The following is a 17,725-nucleotide window of genomic DNA, read 5'->3' as shown; positions in this document are numbered from 1 at the left end:
TTTTTTCTTAATTGCCTCTGCTCTCCTGTCGCCCCCACCACCCAGCACCCAGCGGGTGTGCCCCAAGATTTGAGGAGCTGTACGTAGGTGTGAATAGACCCTGACCCCACCCCTGCTGTGCCACCCTGGAGGCCCCACTTTCAATGAGCAAAGTCATTTAGGGAACTTTCTTGGACTTCAGCATCGCCGGCACATGGGGTGGATACTGCCACACACACCTTTCCTCTGGTCTCCCACCCAGGGGTCAGCTATGTCATGGTTCAGGGCGGGAAGGAACCTGGGTGTAGCAGGGCACCCTCATGCCCTGGATAACTGGTTAGAGAATCAAATGAAACCTTGAGTTACTTTAAAGTATTCTTCATAGACAAGGACAGAAATCGTTTTAGAACCACTTCCTGCTGGCAGAATACACAGCTCCCCATCTCCGCATGCCTTCAAGAGAACCAGGATAAAAAAATCTCAACTCACCCAGAAGAATTCAAAAGTGGTGTTTCATGCTGTAAAGGGAGCTACATCTCTGCAAAAATGGGGGTAATCAGGTGTTTGTTTCACAGAAGTTAAAAAAAATTTTTTTTTAAGTAAACAACTTGTCAGCCACATTTAAGAGGTTGGGTAGAAAGAACCCTTAGGATAAAAAAAACCCCAAAAACCTGAGAGCTGGAGAGGGAAGCTCACTTTGCCAAGCACAGATGCACCAGCTGCAATACAATTCAGCAGAATATTTGACTTGCAAAATTTGGGAACGCACAGGTTGTTGGGCAGGCGGCTGGGTCGGGCAGCAGAGTCAGGCACTTCCAGGCTCCCTCCTAACCCCAGGCAAGGACACCTTCCAGGGCAGCGCTCACTGATTTGCTAGGCTGTCTGGAACGTTCCTCTGGAGGACTGCAGGAGGTTTCCAGAGCTGTAGCCCAGGTGAGGAACCTGTGGGGAATTCACTGTATTTCCTTACCAGCCCCTGGTCACTGGCCCATTCCAGGCCTGTAGCAGTGAGTGTCCAGCTCTGTCCAGCACAGCTACATCTCGCCTGAGCATTCTTATAAGCACTGTCATGATTCTCTATTAGCCTGCCCCACACCCACACCCCAGGTCCAGATGGCAGGAGGGCTGGGCAGCTATTCCCACCAGCCTACAGTTCCAGGAGGGACCAGAATGTTGCTGATGAGAGGCTGTGGGTTCCCATGACCACAGGGTGTCAGGAGCAGAATCAATTGAATGTATTTTTGCCGGCACCTGATCAGAGCCATGTTTTCCTTTAAGAAGCCCATCACCCTGGACATACTCCGGTGTTTTGGAAGGGTTCTGAGGGTTTGAGCCTGATAGGATTAAAGTGGGTGTCCAAGGAAATGTACATGAACTCACCTATACAGGGTTGAATAGTGACTCCCCCTAAATTCATGTCCACCCAGAACATGTGAATGGGAACTTATGTGGAAATAGAGTCTTTACAGATGTGAATCAAATTAAGATGAGGTCATATTGGAATAGGGTGGGCCCTAAATTTGATGATTGGTGTCCTTATAAACAGAGAAGAGACACAGATAGGCCGTGTGATGGACCCAGAGGTTAGAGAGATGCATCTACAAACTAAGGAATGCCAAGGATTGCTGGCCACCCCAGAAGCTGGAAGAGGCTCAGAGCAGATTGCTGTGTATTAGTATGCTGCTGCCATCACAAAGTGTCACAGTCTGCGTGGATTAAATGACAGAAATAAATTTTCTCACAGTTCCAGAGGCTGGAAGTCACAGATCAAGGTGTTGGCAGGGTTGGTTTGGTTCCTTCTGAGGCCTCCCTCCTTGGTGTGTAGACAGCCATCTTCTCCCTGTGTCCTCACCTGGTCACCCCTCTGTGTGTGTCTGTGTCCTAATTTCTTCTTCCTATAAGGACACCAGTCAGATTGGAGTAGGCCCACGCTAATGACCTCGTCTTAACTTAATTACCTCTTAAAAGGTCTTATCTCCAAATTCAGCCACATTCCAAAGTGCTGGGGGTTAGGACTTCAACTGATGAATTCTGGAAGGACACAATTCAACCCATAACACCTTGATTTCAGACTTCTGGCCTCCAGAACTGGGAGGGAAGAAATTTCTGTTGTTTTAAGCCACCCAGTTTGTGGCATTTATTTCCGCCGCCCCAGGAAACGAATACACTTTGCTATGTCTATTCTGGCAGCTCTCTCAGACTCTGCATCCATCCAACAGGAAGTCCTTCAAAACAGATCCAGAATCCAACCACCTCTCCCTGCTTCTGCTGCCCCCCCCGCCCCGCTCCCTGGAGGGGCCATCCCCATCCTGTTGGCTTCCACTGCCCCTCATCTCATCCCAGGTGTGTTCTCAGACCCACACGAAGTCCATGTCCTCCTCTACCCAAACCCTTCAATGTCTCCCAGCTCAGGGGCCTTCCAGGGGCCTTCAAGGCCCGCACAACCTGGCCCTCTGACCTCACTTGCCTCATCCCCTGCTGCTCACTCCTCCGGCTTTGTCCTCCTCAGGGCTTCCCTAGGGCTGTTCCCCCTGCCGGGAGCTTTTCCCTACACGTGCCTGGGGCTCCCTCCTTGCCTCCTTCACATCTGCTCCAAGGTCACCTGCTCCGTGAGACCGACCCTGACACCCCCCACCTCCCGTACCCTACGTCCCTCACCCCCAAGAGCACTGATCATTTGCTAACATACTATTAATTTTACTAATTTATTTATTTACTCTGCCTCCCTCCATAAAATAATAACTCCAGGAATGAAGGGACTTTGCCAACTCTGTCCAACATTTCTATTTCCAGCACCTAGCATAATGCCTGGCACATAGTAGGTGCTCATTAAATATTATCGAGGAAAGGAGGAAGGGAGGAGAAATGCCACCTCCCCATTCAAATGTATGGCCTGGCAATGTCTAGGATTTAGGAGAGGAAAGAGAAAATGCTGAGGAAAGGACTCAGTGTCTCCCCAGATTGTCCAGAAGGACAAATGGCCTGGAAGCCCTGGTTTGGGCCGTGTGGTGATGTCCAGGTGACAGGATGCTGAGGCCTCTGCACCTGTAACGTGGAGAGAAGGACCACTGTCTGGGGGTGTCCTTTCTTGCCCGGAGGACCTGAAGCTGCCCCAAAGTGTGATGGCATTTCAGAAACCAGCTCTGGTGCTTGTTCATCAACAGAGTGGGAAGCCTCTGGCCGTCTTCTGAGGATGATGCCTCATTCTGTGTTGGGGAGGGGGGGGTGTCAGAGGGTAGGGGGGAGCCAGGCTGTGGAGGGTACAGCAGGGGCCGAAGGAGCAAGCTGGGTTGGAACCTGGCTAAGGGGCTGAGGAGGAACTGGGGCCACCAGGCAGGATCCAGGCCAGGGGCTCTTAACCTGGGGTGCCCGACCCCCAAGGGATCCATGGAGAGAATTCATGAACTTGGATGGGAGAAATGACATCTCCATTGTTACAAACCTTTAATCCAATCGAGGCATTTCCTTCCACCATAGTGGCCCCAGATGGCAGTGTTGTCAGCAGTTCCTGCGACTTTGCCATCAGTAACAATCAAAAATATGTTCACATCACACTCCAGTTGTGAATCTCTCAAAATGTCATTTGTGCTGATCATGTCTTCAAAATTACCGTTGCTATTAGACTTGCTTTTGGATCTTATTGCACTAAGCACATATATTACAATTGCTATTTTTTTTTTTTTTTTTTTTTTTTTTTTGCGGTATGCGGGCCTCTCACCGTTGTGGCCTCTCCTGCTGCGGCGCAGAGGCTCCAGACGCGCAGGCTCAGCGGCCATGGCTCACGGGCCCAGCCGCTCCGCGGCATGTGGGATCCTCCCGGACCGGAGCACGAACCCGTGTCCCCTGCATCGGCAGGCGGACTCTCAACCACTGCGCCACCAGGGAAGCCCACAATTGCTATTTTGATAACTGGTTTCCTTTGAAATCCTATTATTTAATATTATGCTTTCAAAACCATTATTCTGATGGCTTGATCTGACTGGAGGGGGGCTCATGGTACCAAGAAGGCTATCAGGTCCCTGTAACTGTTCTCTGGGGAGGTCCTCAGGGGCACAGGGGTGACAGGGGACTTTGTTTTCTTCAGGCCAGAGGGAAGGATCCTTCCCTGGGTATCTGACCCAGGAGACCAGGTGCCAGGTCCCCACAGGCCTGCAGTGCTCAGTGCAACCAGCAGGTGGCAGCCCCGCTCAGCCATGCTTCTGCAGTTTCCTTCTAGCGCAAGCTGCGGGCACCACAAGAATACAGGGGACACGGATAGCGTGGGTCCTGGCAGCTGTGCCACCCACAGACGCACACACCTGTGCACACGCCACATGCATATGCACGCTCACACTGACAGCTGGAGGAGCCTACCTGGGAATCAGCTTCCAGAACATGCTGGCCCTTCCAGGACAGAAGGCATTCCCAGGATTCTTGCCTTGGGAAGTCCTTTCAGAAGAGGGGACCCCCTTTGTTCTTCCTCATCTTTTCCTTCCCTAATATCTTTTCTGAGGCGTCCACAGGTCAGCACAAGCCAATAAGTCCAGCCACAAAAATAATGTAGTTGCAGCCAAGGTAGGGAGTGTGTGGAAGAAGTGGAGATCTGAGTTCTGGCCTCGCTCCCAGACCCTGGGAAGGTGACTTAATCTGTCCAAGCTCTAGTTTCTTTGTGTTGCACAATTTGTATAAAGAGTGAACTCTTACAACTCAACAACTATATGACAAACCACCTAATGAGGGCTTCCCTTGTGGCGCAGTGGTTGAGAGTCTGCCTGCCGATTCAGAGGACACGGGTTCATGCCCCGGTCTGGGAAGATCCCACATGCTGCAGAGCGGCTGGGCCCGTGAGCCATGGCCGCTGAGCCTGCGTGTCCGGAACCTGTGCTCCGCAACGGGGGAGGCCACAACAGTGAGAGGCCCGCATACTGCAAAAAAAAAAAAAAAAAAACCCAAAACAAAAAACACCTAATGAAAAATGAGCAAAGGACTTGAATAGACATTTCTCCAAAGAAGATATACAAATGGCCAATAAACACATGAAAAGATGCTCAATATCATTAGTCATCAGAGAAATGCAAATCAAAACCACTATGAGATGCCACTTCACACCCACTAGGATGGCTATAACAGACAACACAAAACACAATCAAAGTGAAACAGAAAATAGTAAGTATTGGCAAGGATGTGGAGACATAGGAACGCTCGTACACTGCTGGTGAGAATGTAAAATGGAAGACAATTTGGTGGTTCCTCAAAAAGTTAAACACAGAATTATGATATGACCCAGCAATTCCACTCCTAGGTATACACCTAAAAGAACTGAACACAGATACTCGGGTACTTGTTCACAAATGTTCATAGCAGCACTATTCACAAGAGCCAAAAGATGGAAAGAGCCAACATATACATCAACAGAAGAATGAATGAACAAATTGTGGTAATACACACAATGGAATATTATTCAGCCTTAACAAGGAGTGAAGTACTAACCCTGCTACAACAGGGATGGACCTCGAAAGTATTATGCTCAGTGAAAGAAGCCAGCCACAAAAGGCTACACACGTATTATGATTCCATTTATATTAAGTGTCCAGAATAGGCAAATTCATAGAGACAGAAAGCAGATCGGCGGCTGCCAGGGGGTTGGGTGGGGGAGGGAGTAAGGGGAAGGGATTGTTTAAAGGGTAGTGGGTGTTCTTGGGTGAAGAAAGTTTGGCAACTACTGAGAGGTGGTTGCACAACATTCTGAATGCACTGGATGCTACTGAATTGCTCACTTTAAAATGATCAATTGAATGTTATGTGAATTTCATCTATTATTTTTCAACATATATATTTTTTCAACAAAATAAAAAGAACGAATGGGTGCATTTTCCAGGCAATCATTGAGAGAACGTTCAGGCAGCATCGACAAGCCCTGCACAGGGGCCCAGCCGACCCCGGACACACGCCCTTCTTTCCCAGCACGCTGGGCACATTTCAAAGTCTGAGTCAGCGGTGAGCTAGGATTGTAGGGGCCGTGGCAGCAAGCGGTCCCCGCGCACCTCGCAGGGGGATGCAGCCATTGCTTTCTTTTCATTTTCTTCCCCAAAGCCCCGGTGTGCTTTCAGGAACGGGCAGCAGGGGGTGCTAGAAGCCAGCTGCAGAGCAGGGAATGGACGTCCTGACCACCCCTCTAGACTCAGCTGCTCCAGCTCAGGCTGTAGTTTCTGGCTGGTCACCACACCCCCAGACTCGCAACGAGTCTCGACCGGCGCCGGGCCACTCCTAGCCCGGGTGTGGCAGGTGCTGAGGTGCTGCGCCTTCTCTCAAACAGAAACCGCAGCCTTCTGGCCCCAAACAGGTGGGATCAGCTCAAAAAGCTCAAGGGCTTCCTACAACCTTTAACAAGTCCGAACTCTCCGCCCTCAAGCTGCTCCCACTTCTCTCTCCAGCCTTATTCCCTATAGTATGGATGCACCCTTTCCCCACGATGCATGTGGTCTAAGCACGCCCCGCCGCCCCCCCTCCACTGCTGTCAGGGCTCACCTGCATACATTTGGCACGTGTGCACGGTGACCGATGCTGGGATGCAGCTGCCAACCAAGCGAACCTGGCCTCTTGGGGCCTCCTGTCCTGTAGATGACCAGCATCCGGCCATAAACCACAGAAAGAGCCACCAGCTGTCAGGGGCTGGTGCCTCTTCTTCATGTCCTGCCTGGGGAACACGCCTGAAACCTGCCCAGTGCCCAGCATGAGGCCAAGTTTCCTGACTCCGGCCCAGACCAAAACCATGAGAGTTCTGGCGACCACATGTGGCTCCTCTGGCAGAAAATCGCGAGGCTTCCCCGGGAGATGCTCTAGGATTCTGAGCTCGAGGGGGTGAAGCAGCAAATAGCCCAGCAGTGCCTCATTAGAAGCATCAACATAAGCTCTACCCAGGATGACTGACGCGCTTCTGCCTGGTTTTAACAGTTATTAGGAAAAAGGTTATTGCCTGTGATCTATTTATTCTTGTTTCACCTTGGACACAATTAACATTCTTGCTACCTTCAGCTTCAACCCACAAATGACAGTAGTGACCTCACTCTTGACAATGTTGGATTTTACAGGAGACTTGAGCTCCTGGGAAACAGCAGAGGTTAAAGAGACCCCACCCCTGCCCCACACTTTGCGTTGGGGAAAATGGCTTATTGCAAAGACCCACCCTTCTCCGTCCTCCCCCCGTTTGCCTATGACAACACAAGACCAGATGCAGATGCTCAAAATCCCTTTTCTTTGCTTCATAATGATTACCTGAATTGCTTGTCTCCGTTGGCTGATCCTTTTGAATAGAATCTCTCTTCCTGTCTCCGGATTTTTTTTATTTGACGTGCTTGGGAGACAGCTGCTGATAACTCAATGTAAGTTTCAGGAGGTCTGAGCAGGTGATGTCAGAACCCTGCCCACCCATCTTAGGTTCGAAACAGGAGCTTACGTTGTTGGGGATAAGTGTTTTTGTGTCCAGACAGGCAACGTTGCTTGATTCCTGGGAACACAGCACAGCTGAGCTGCATCCACCCTCTCCCACCCCCATCTGCCCCAGTGGCCTGGCCCAGAGCAATCCCCTCCCATTCAGCATTCACCATAAAGCCAGGAAGCAGGGATTGTCTCATACAAAGACCTGGAGGCAGAGGAACACAGACGCCTGCTCTTTTCTGGGAACCCAGAAGAGAGAAATGTAACAAAAAGAAAACATAAATTAATCACTCAGTGATTTCTCCTGCGTAAGTAGTTTGCCCAAGTTTGCAGAGCCTGGCTGAGGCAGCGGGGCTGGGATTTGCCTTCCTAGTTTGCTGGCTTCCACCCGCCCTGGTGGGCTCCCCAGCTGCTGGTCCTCAGGCTTTCAGAGGGGCCCACCTGTCCCAGGTGTGGCCAGGACGGAGGTGGAGCTGCAGAGGCTGACCACCAGGGGACACCAGAGCTCCAAGGAGGGGGAGAGGAAGGCCCCTGCTGCTGGGTGGAGAGCAGAAGTGGAGGGTTCAAGGCCTCTCTCCCACATTCTCGCATCCTCCCAACAGCCCTGCAAGATAACCCAGGTGGGGCTTCCTGGCTTCAAATCCTTGCAAGTATGTGACCTTGGACAAGTCATTTTGCTCTTCTGAATCTTGCTTTCCTTGTCTCCTTTGGGGGAAACAAGGGTGCCTACATAGAGGACTCTGCCACGTGCCCCCTGGTTAGGACCCAGTAAATAGTAACTGCTATATGTATAACTGGATCACTTTGCTGTACCCTTGAAACCAGCACAACACTGTAAATCAACTAGACTCCAATATAAAATAAAAATTAAAAAATATAATAACTGCTACTACTACTACTACTACTACTACTACTACTACTACTACTACTACTACTGTTATCAACCCACTCTACAGCCAAGGAAACTGAGGCCCAGAGAGTCAGGGTTACAGACACACAAAAGCTGGAATTAACCTTCCCCACCTGGATATGGCTTAATATCCCATTGGCAGCACCTCCCAGGCACGACCTCACATGAAGTTCCAGAACCTTCCAAGTTCCCTGAACCAGAGATCTATGGAGGGTGAGGGAGCTCCCTGCATTGTGTAAGGAAGGCTGGAACCACAGAGACAGAAGGAGCTCTGGGTTCTCCCCCCACTAGGGCACGTGCAGCCACTGACATCTCTGAGCCTCAGTTTTCCCGGAGATCATGCCTGGGAAGTGGCTGGGAATTAGGTGCAGGGATGTGTATGAAATCCCTTTGTTCCCAGGAACGTTGACCCCACCTTGGAGCTCCAGGAGGGCAAGGACCAGGTCGGAGGTCTGGACAGGGCATCTGATGTGTGTGTGGTGACCAGGTACCAGTATGTGCAGCCATGTCCAGGTGGGGCAGAGATGGAGGGTGGATTGATAAGGTCATCTGTGTGGCCAGAGGTGGGAACCTGGAGGAGAAAGGAATATGTGGAGGCAGTGTAGGGTGTAGGGCAGTTACAGCATCTCCTCTTGGAGAGCGCGCAGCCAGGTGTGCTGCCGAGGTCAGCAATGTCTCGGGTCACAAAGTACCTCGGCCAAAGGGACAGGGCTGGGGACACTGCAGAGAACAGAGGGCCATGGCGGGATGGAGCTGTGTTCTAGGAGCTGCATGCAGGTCCTCTGGCTTCTGATGGGTCCCAGCCTGTGGGGTCCAGGAGGTGCCCCACCAGCTCCGGCTTTTCCCCTAAGTACTGGGTGACTTTCAGAAGATTGCTCTCTGTGATTTTCCTCACAGCCTTGCCTGCAGCTCCATCTTTAAAAATAGTTGCAGAAAAGCCCATTGCTTATTCAATGAGTTCTTTTGTTAAGAAACAAAACAAAACTCTGCATCTTTGGTTTCTTTAGCTCGTAAAAGGCCCGAGTATCAAAGTGCCTGCTCATTAAAGAAAAATAGGATGGGGGGAAGGAGTGGGAGAGGGCGAGGGTCGGGGAGACGGGCTGGGCTGTGGCCACTCAGGCTCAAACCTCGGTCCTCTCTGGAAACCTGGGGCAAACATCCCACCTCTTGGAGGCTTAGTCTTCTCACGTGTATGTTGGGATGACGATAATAATGCCAAGTCCTGGGATTCAGAGCCGAAGAGGACACGATCCTTCCATCCACCATCCTCTCTCCGGCTCTGCCCCCGCCCCCTCCCACCCCCAGCCAAACTTCTGGCAAGAATTCCTTCCCCCATCCCCTCTGAAACTGCTCTTCCCAAGGTTATCAGTAATGTTCACATGGCTAAACCCATGTTATTTGACAAACACTTGTAGAGCATCCCTGAGAGTCAGGCTCTGTGCCCGCAGCTTTCCCCCCTCATCCCGCCTGGCGCTCAGCAACATTGGGTTCTCCTGGGCAGCAGCCGGTCCTCCCTGAAACCTGCAGACCCTACGCTCTCCTTGGTTCCCTCCCACCCAGTTGGCAGTGCCTCCTTTCCCCCCTTCCTTGACTTTCTTTTTTTTTTTTTTATGCGGGCCTCTCACTGTTGTGGCCTCTCCCGTTGCAGAGCACAGGCTCCAGACGTGCAGGCTCAGCGGCCATGGCTCACAGGCCCAGCCGCTCTGCGGCATGTGGGATCTTCCCGGACTGGGGTACGAACCCGCGTCCCCTGCATCGGCAAGCGGACTCTCAACCACTGCGCCACCAGGGAAGCCCCCTTGACTTTCTTAATGGAGGTGGCCGGCTGTCCATCCAGCCTCCGTTCTTTCCATTTTCCTTAGGGCGAGGGTCCCAGTTTTGTTTGGAACAGCCTTGAACCCAACTAAGCGACTTTTCCAGTCCCCCGTACACTCTGGGGGTGGCTGATGAGATAAAAGCAGAAGTTTTGGCAAAAAGGAAACAGAGACTAAAGGGAAATAGTAAGACGGAATTTGCAGGTCAGCCTGGGAATTGGCAGAGGAAACTGGAGTCTGAATGAGTTTACCCCTTGCAAAGACCAAGTCTTCAGAGGATTCCATGAAAGATGGGTTCCCTGGGAGACCTTGAAAATGTGAATCCCGGAGAAATTGGGAATCATGCCTTTCCCTGTTGAAAATACGTCTGGATGGTAATAAATATCTTCAGGAAACATGAAAAAAAAAAAGCAGAAGTTTGGGGTGAAATGTCTGCAAAACCCCCTTAAATGGGAGACAAGCAGTTTTTCTCCATCCCTGCAGCCACCATCCTAATCCAAGCTACGGTCATGTCTGATGAGCCCGATGACAATGGCTTCCAATGGGTGTCCTGCTCCCCCCATTCCCCCCAAATCGACGGTCAGAGGGATCCTTGTGAGGCAACCATGTCTCATTGTGTCATTATTCTGCTCAAACACGTGCTGTGACTCCCCATTACCCAGGACGATGTTCAAACTCTGCGTTGTTAACGAAAAATTAATCAATAGTCAACCCAAGAGAGAAATGGAAATTTTTATTCCAGCCAACTGGAGGATTATAACCCGGGAGACAGTCTTTCAGAAAGCTCCAAGGACTGTTAGAGATCAAGGCACAGTTATCTAAGTTTTTGGCACTTCTTGGGCCAGGGTTGCTTTGTTTCAATTTAAAGATGTCGGAAGCTGAGATGGAGGCTGGAAAAAGCCCCTCACAGTAGTGACTCCCTGAAACTGTGTGAATGTGACACCTGGAGGAGAAGGGACGGCTGGCACAGGGCAGGTGGAGGATTCAGAGAAAGCCGGAACTCAGTGCCAGGTGGGACTGGAGCCATGTCAACCTGCAGAGGATCCCCAGGGAGCAGCCGGAGGCTGGCATCTCTCCCAGACCCTGGACAGGGGCCAAGGCCAGTTTTGTGGAGATGTAATAGGACAAGGTGACCCCAGCTGGTCAGTGGGCTTGGGGGTGATGGGAGAGGATGGCAGATGGGCAAACAGCGGAAAAAGCCTATGCTGTGCTTTCAGCTGGGCTCCCCACACTCGCCCACACGCTTACACCTGTGCAGGTGTGCATACGGCGGGCACATCTCCAGACACGTGCAGACAGGCTCGGCGGCAGGCTCACCCCCCACACCAGCTTTACTACTGACATCTCTGTTCCTAGAGGTGTGTTGTCCTAGAAATCCCTTTCCATTCGAGGATTTCTTGGATGCTGCAGCCAATTTTCATTCCTGCCGTGGAGTTCCTCCGCAGACCCTGCCAGGAATGTCTCTTTTTCATTTATTTTGGGTGCCGGAGAGTCAGAGAAAGGAAGAGCCTCCCTGGTAATTTCATGCACACGACAGCCTCCCAAGCACGTACACCGTGGAAGCCAAGGCTGCTGCAGAACTGGGTCTTTCTCCCTCTGGACCAGAGCGTCTACCTGGGAGGCAGGGAAGCAGGGTGGAGGTGGCCAATACACCTCCATTCCCAACTTGATCCTCCCCACCTGCCCCATTCCCAAATCTTCTGTCCTGTAAGGCCAGGGGCCACATCTGCATGGTCCACCTTTGTAGTTCCAGCACCTAGCACGGTGTCCAGCCCACAGAGGGTGTGTAAGTGCAGGTCCACTGGCAACCAGATGCCAAGATCGGGTTTTATTAGGAAATGTCTGGGTAGTGGGTTGAATAATGTCCCCTACCCCTAAAAAGTTCATGTCCACCCAGACCTCAGAATGTGACATTTGGAAATAGGGTCTGTGCAGACATAATTAGTTAAGGTCCTAAAGGTGAAATCATCCCAAATCCAATGACTGGTGTCCTTAGAAGAAGAGAAGGTGATACAGAGAAACACAGGGGAGAAGGTCATGTGACAGTGGAGGAGGGATTGGAGTGACCTGTCTACAAGCCAAGGAGCACCAGGGATGGCCGGCAGTCACCAGAAGTGAGGAGTGAGGAATGGGATAGCTTCCCCCTCAGAGCCTCCAGAAGGAACCAACCCCATAGACACCCTGACCTTGGACTCTGGTCTCATGGTCTGTGAAATAATACGTTCCTATAGGGACTCTCCTGGTGGTCCACTGGCTAAGACTCTGTGCTTCCAAAGCAGGGGGTCCCGGGTTCAATCACTGATCTAGTCGGGGAACTAGACCCCACATGCTGCAACTAAGAGTTCACGTGCCACAACTAAAGATCCAGCATGCTGCAACTAAGACCTGGCACAGCCAAAAAAAAAAAAAAAAATCCTGTAGTTTTAAGCCATACAGTTTGTAATGATTCATTATGGCAGCCCCAGGAGACTAATGCAGCTCAGATGAGAGGAACTGGGGACGGAGCTGGAAAGGCTGGGATCTGTGCAATCTGACCCCAAGGGAAGGGAAGAGGGAGGGAGGTTTGCAGGGAACTGTGCTCAACTGGTGTGCAGCCTCAGGAAGTTTCATTGAGGGTCTTAAGGAATCCTTGAGCCAAAGTTGGCTGTCGGCTTCAGGGTTGCCCCAGGAATGGGTCTGCTGCAGACAGTGGTGGCTGGGAGCCGTCTGTGGGAAGGGAGGCCTGGGCAAATGCAGCTGTGGGGTTCAGAGCATTGCAGCTGTTGGGGGCTTCCAGGCACATTCTCATGGCCACCACGGTCATTGATCAAATGAAGGGGAGTTGCTGTTGGCCTGAGAAGGACAGAACCCTTTGGGGGCAGGGAGAGCAGCTATAGCAGAATCCACTAGAAGGGAGAGGGCTTGTATTTGTTTCCTAGGGTGGCCATAAAATTACCACAAACTCACAGCTGGTGAGCTGCAGAGCTGCTGGGGTCCTAGCCCTGAGATTCTGTTGGCTTAAAACAACAGAGGTGTATTCTCTTCCAGTCCAGGAGACACATTAGGGACCAGTTCACAAGACCTCACCTCTGACCCCATGGCAGAGTCCAGGGGTCTCCAAGACCACTCTCATTTCTGACAACATTTGCAGATTTGAGGACCCCCAAGGCCACTCTCAGGTTTGATAATTTGCCAGAAGGACTCACAGAACTCGCTGAGAGCTGTCGTGCTCACAGTTATGGTTTACTACAGCAAAGGGTATAGCCAAGGGCAGAGATGTTCGGGGCTGAGTCCAGGAGGATGTGTGGATGTCCCATTCCAGTAGAGTTGTAGACAGTGTGACATCTCCCAGCAGTGACAAGTGACCACACACGGACACATCCCACCAGGGACACTCACCTGAGCTTGGTGTCCAGAGTCTTTACTGGTGCTCCATCACATAGCCACATGTGGTTGACCTCTTATGCAGCTGACCTTGTTTGCCAGCCCTTCTGGAAATCAAGCTGATATTGCATGCCTCAAAGCCCCCACCCTAAATCATGTTAGACTTTCTGACATGGTCCAAGGCCCCCAGGTAAACAAAGACACCCTTATTGGGCAGGACATTCTGAGGGTTTAGAGATCACCTTCTGGGGGCTGAGGGCAAAGGCCAGACACCTCTTTGGATGAGGTTGATTCTTTACTAGACACCTGCCAAGGACCTCGGACGAGATACTAAACTTCATGGTACCTCAGTTTTCACATCTGCGGAATGGGCAGGCAGGCATCTTCCTTCCAGCATTGTCAAGAGGATTATGTGAGATGGCATCTATGAAAGCCCCCAGCCCAACCCCCTTGCACCCGATTGGTTCCCAAGAAGGGGAGGGCGGACTGGCTCAGTCCCATGTCTGACTCACAGGTGATTCATCCCCAGCCTCAGGATGACGAGATCTAAGGGTCCTCGGCCAGGGTGCAGCGTTCTTAAAAAGTGAGCTGACAGCCCTGGCTACAGAGTAAGGGCTGAGCTCATTATGTGTGGCCTTTTTGATAAATTATAAAGAGCCCGAGCCTCATGCTGAGAAGGGAGAGGGAGAGATGTGAGGCCACCGGCAGACGTATACATTTTACTTCTGAAGTGAGAGGAATTCTGATTCTCTACCAGGAGAGCTGCACCTTCATGCAGAATGACCAAGCAGGCTCAGGGCTGAGAGGGGCTGAGTCAGGAGAGAGGGGGCCCCATCGAGGGGAAGGCGGGAGGCAGGACCAGGTGTCAACTGTTCCTTTTAGGGGACTCTTGCTGTGTCAGAAGTTCGGGCTGTGGTATCTGCTGGCAGTGAGAAGGAGTCACAGCGATCGCCTCCCTGAAGGTGTTTTTTCTCTCTCCCTTGAGAAATGTGCTGACAGGCATGGGCCTTTGCAGGAGTGGGTGGCCTTGGACTTCTGGTGGGGGCTCTGCTGGGCAGTCCTTCCTGAAGACAAGTGCTTGGAAGACAGATGGGTGGTGGGCAGTAGGCATTGGGGTGGTCCTTGGAACTCCCACTTCCCTGCCCTCCACCCTTCTTCCTGTCCTGAAATGGGCTTTCAACAGGATCAGGGTGAACCCCTGGCCACCTTTCAGCTTTGGTCCCCTGCGACCCGCTCCTCCCTGCCTTCCCATCTCAGTTGGTGGCAAGTCCATCTCTCCTGTGTCTCAAGCCAAACCTTCAGGTCACCCTGGACCAATCTCTCTTTTTCAAACACCACATGCATTTGTCAACAAATCCCAGTTGAGCATGGGGCTGGCTGCGTGCCAGCCCCGTCGCTAAATTTTTTTTTAAATAAATTTTATGTATTTATTTATTTATTTTTGGCTGTGTTGGGTCTTCGTTGCTGTGCGCAGGCTTTCTCTAGTTGCAGCGAGCGGGGGCCACTCTTCATCGCGGTGCGCGGGCCTCTCACTATCGCGGCCTCTCTTGTTGCAGAGCACAGGATCCAGACGCGCAGGATCAGTAGTTGTGGCTCACGGGCCTAGTTGCTCCGCGGCATGTGGGATCTTCTCAGACCAGGGCTCGAACCCGTGTCCCCTGCATTGGCAGGCAGTTTCTCAACCACTGCGCCACCAGGGAAGCCCGGGGGCTACTCTTTGTTGTGGTGCGTGGGCTTCTCATTGCGGTGGCTTCTCTTGTTGCAGAGCATGGGCTCTAGGCACGTGGGCTTCAGTAGTTGTGGTGCATGGGCTCGGTAGTTGTGGCGCACGGGCTTAGTTGCCCCGCGGCATGCGGGATCTTCCCGGACAAGGGCTCGAACCCGTGTCCCCTGCATTGGCAGGCGGATTCTTAACCACTGTGCCACCAGGGAAGTCCCTACATGCTTTCTGAGATCTGTCTGCTTTAATCCTGCCAACGACCCAGCAGCATGGGGGCATGAGCCCCATTTTACAGGTGAGGTGACTGAGGCTTGGAGAGGCTGAGTAATTTGCTCCATCATCACTCGCTGGCAAAGCTGCAGAGCTGGCCCTGATTTTCACCTGCTCCCACTGGTCCTCACGGGCCTTTTTTTCAGAGGCAGCGACCTGAAAACTCACGTGTGTGCCAGGGATACCCCTCCCTTCTCTGCTGCGGGGTGCTGGACGCACCAGTGCCTGGTGACCTCTCAATCCGTCTAGTCCCTTCCCTTCCACATTTTTCACAACCTGCCAAGCCCCGTGCTCCCAGGACTGCCCGTCACAGTCTTTTAGTGGCCTGGCCACGCCTTATCCAGACTCTCCAGGCTCTACCCAGGGACCAGTTTCCAAGAATCACATTGGCTCCAGGGTGTGACTGAAGGGCAGGGCAGCTGGGAGTGGGGGGCGGGGTGGGTGTGGCACTGTATGAGAGTCAGCTGGCAGCTCTGGGATGGGAAATTTTACCCAAACTCCCAGAGACACGGCAAAGACCTGCTCCAGACACTGAGGCCCATGTACGGGGATGGGTGGCTTGGACATCTGGTCTCCCAGGGTCTCACCCGTAATCTCTGTGGGTCCCAGCAACAGTGAGAGGGCTCTTTCCCATTGTAAAGGTGGATCTGTGTGCGGCGCCATAAAATCTAATGCATGAGCCACGGAGAAGACATTTTAATAAAAGCTACTACACACCCTTTTCAAGACAGGTTAGTCTGATGAATAGTTCGAAGTAGCCTAATAACGTTGTAGGTGAATGGAAATTAGGCTTTTAATGGGTCCAGTAGCAGCTGAGGATGGTTCGCACTGCCTTTGTATGAGACTGGGATAGAATGCCCCTCCTTTATTTCTTCAGTTCCAGCCTGTTGCAAATGTTCAAACAGACCTAGAATGTTCCGTTAACCCTTCCCAATCCTCCGAGCTTCCATCTCCCTTTAGACCCAGTGGGCCGAGGGGACGCTGTTTGTCCCAGTCTGCCTCTGACCTGCCCGTCCCGGCTTGAACAGCAACCGGGCTCAGCGCTCACAGCATCCTTTGCTGATGACCTGGCAAGAAGGGAGAGGGGTGTGGGCTGCCGGGTGTAAAGCAGGAGCCGGTCTGCATCCACAAGAACTGATTCTGTTTGACCAACTCGCCCTGAGTCTCCACCACGTCCCGGGCTGGGCCACACGCTCCTTGGCAGGCACCTGGAGAAAACTGTCCTAGAGAGGAATGTGAGGGCCTGATGGACACAGGAAGGCTGGAGGGTGAAGGTGTGGCTGGACTTCAGAGGCACGCAGTCAGCTCGGAGCCCTGTGGGAGGAGAAGCCTTCACCCCCTTACTCCATGCATGAATATGGAGGATGCTGTCCATCTTCAAACCACTTTCAGGTGCGACCTGGATCCCCGCTGGGCTTTCCATATACAAGCCAGGCCCCCGAGGCCTCCTCTTCCTTCTCCACTTCTCCTTCTTCAGCAGAAAGCAGGTGTTTGCAAACGTTCTGGCCAGTGGAGCCTCATGCACCATCATGGAGCCGCCTATAGCCCGCGGAGTCACTGCACATGGGGACAATCACGCCCCTCCCCCCAAGCACCCCAGGCAGCCCCTGGAGGACAGTGGGCGTCTGTCTGCTGAGGCAGAGCCCAGGGCCATAGAGGCAGGAAGTTGCACAACCAGAATCAAGACCTCGACCTTTCAGCTCTCCCTGCCCCACCGCACCGTTGCCTTCCTGGCAGCGAGTTTCCTTTGATCGCCTGAAGCCTCTGCTATTTTATATTTCCATTGAGTACTTGACACAGAGCCTGTGGTTTTGGAGGGGGCATTGTGGTTGCTTGCTGTCTTTTGTAGACCCATCATCTTGGCCCACTTGGGCTGCTGTAACAAACTACCAGAGACTGGGTGGCTTATAAACAGCAGAAGTTTATTTCTCATAGCTCCAAGGCTGGGAAGTCTAAGATCAAGGCAGGTTCAGCATCTGGTGAGGACCTGCTTCCTGGGTCACAGATGGCTGTCTTCTCGCTGTGGCCTCACATGGCTGAGGGGGTGAGGGAGCTCCCTGAGGTCTCTTTTATGGGGGCGCAAATTCACTTGTGAGGGCTCCATCTGTATGACCTAATCACCTCCCAAAGGTCTCACTTTCAAATACCATCGCGTTGGGGGGTTAGGATTTCAACATCTGAATTTGGGGTGGGGACACAAACACTCAGTCTACAGCACCGCTAAAGCACTTTGTGTAAATTAGGATGAAGGAA

The sequence above is a fragment of the Mesoplodon bidens genome (assembly GCF_964165515.1).
Source record: "Mesoplodon bidens genome assembly, chromosome: 15".
In the NCBI taxonomy this organism is placed as follows: domain Eukaryota; kingdom Metazoa; phylum Chordata; class Mammalia; order Artiodactyla; family Ziphiidae; genus Mesoplodon; species Mesoplodon bidens.
This window is presented reverse-complemented; position numbering follows the sequence as displayed.